We start from the raw sequence: 1,862 nt of genomic DNA, 5'->3' as shown, positions 1-1,862 counted from the left end.
AACTATGTAGCCACAGTTGAAAAATCTATATAGAAAATAAAGGTTTGAAGATAAATTTGGGGGTTTTGCATTTGCAGGGTACTGAAGTTTAATTCCTTTGGGATTTGGTCAATTTAAGACAACTAGGCTCTTTCCAGGAATTGGGATTGATAGGAGATCATCAAAGGATATTTCCTCTATTAAATTGGCTAATTTTGTCCATTAAAATAGTGCATCTGTTATAGATAGTGGGGTTAGTCCAAAGAAGTCATATAAAAGCTTTTGATATGTTGAAGAACTCCGTAAAGAGTGTCTCAAAATATCATTGTCTTACTTAGTGCGTTTAGAAAAGAAAGAGTTATTCCCATTTCAAGTATGCAGTAGGGTTAGTAGGCAAAAAATTGAGCTTTTGGAGTAGTTTGAGGAAGTGTTGTGGGAATTGGGGTATTTGGACTATGTTGGAACCTTAGAATCCCTTGAATCCAAGTAATTGGGAGTTTGATAACTCTGGTTGGTAAACTTATTTTTTGCTTCTAGGATTGAACCATGTAGGTTTTGAGTCAAATGCATTGACCCATGTTTCATGAGTCCTAGTTCACAAGAACCCATCTCTCATGAAAATGAAATGAACACTGCACTCACTGCATCTAGGTGAGAAATCATGATGAAGAGGCCATTGTTTAATCTTAGCACCCATGTTTCTTCAAGCTTAATATTTTTGTGGTTTTGCATTGAGAAATCATGATGAAGAGATGTCCTAAGAAAGAACTGATACACATGTTACCATGGGAGTACTTTGTTTGTGCCTGTAAATGGTAATCAAATATTTACCAAAGCATGGGACATAACTAGGTCTAATGAGGGTCCCTTAGTAAGGAGCACATTGCAAGTATAAGAAGATGAAGCTATTGCTTTCTCTGGTATTTAGGTTGCAGGAAAGGATGCAAAAATAGAGGTGCATGATTCTATGAAAGAAAATTCATGGCCAATAGCCACTGACAATTTATTGAATAACAAGATAGGTTAGGGCAATGCCAATTTTTGGAGTGTTTGGACATAGTCGGTAGAATTTCTATGGAAAGGGGATGTAGAGTCAGCATTTGGTGAGGTCCTTTGCATTGGTGATGTTTTCTTGTTGAATAGAATTATGAATCAGATTGGTCCTATGCTAGAACATTTATATAAAGGAACCATTTTTGAAATGATGCAAGCTCTTAAACATTTCTTGTTGAAGCGAAAATTCTTGGGTTCAGTAATCCCTTGGATTCAACAAATGATTTATCTAATGAACCTTTACTAATAGGATGTGTATTCTTTTGTTTTGGTATAATGATAATTATAGTTTATTTCTTCAGCTAAAGGTTATGATTTTTTGTTAATTCCAAAGATTATATCGATGTAGTCTCTTAAAATAATTACTATGACTGCATCATTTACATGTTATCCCCCATATCTTTATTATCAAGAAATCATAAGAGGTCTTTTTAAATATTATATCCCTCAACATTTGCATGATTGTCATGGAGACTGGTCCAGATCAATGGTGGGGTTTACTAATTTTTGTTTCGAATCTAGGATATCTTCTATGCCCAACATTTAATTTTCTTTTCTCCAAATTTCTACACAAGTATCCAAACCAAAGCACCATTTTGAAAGAAATAACCAATATAAGTTTCTTATATTATTTCATTTATATTACATTTTTTCTTGATGCTCAGGTTGTTGACTTGATCGCAAGCAATGGCTCAGATTATCTAGGCCTCTCTCTTGATGTAAAGAAAGACATGTTACCAGCCTCACAAGAGGCTTCATCAAAGCATTTTTCTAATTCTTCAAATAGAAACTTCATTGCTCAGAGTGCATCCAAGTTGTTTATTATTTGA

General features: G+C 34.2%; 1 pseudogene; it reads left to right on the top strand.

Annotated features, from left to right (window-relative positions):
- Positions 1-764: 764 nt before the first annotated feature.
- Positions 765-1,862, top strand: LOC149580569 (TORTIFOLIA1-like protein 2; annotated as a pseudogene).

The sequence above is a fragment of the Cupressus sempervirens genome, chromosome 1, assembly GCF_028749045.1.
Source record: "Cupressus sempervirens isolate cs-2001-9-10 chromosome 1, ASM2874904v1, whole genome shotgun sequence".
Lineage (NCBI taxonomy): Eukaryota > Viridiplantae > Streptophyta > Pinopsida > Cupressales > Cupressaceae > Cupressus > Cupressus sempervirens.
The sequence above is the reverse complement of the archived record's forward strand: the minus strand, read 5'-3'. Positions and strand labels throughout refer to the sequence as shown.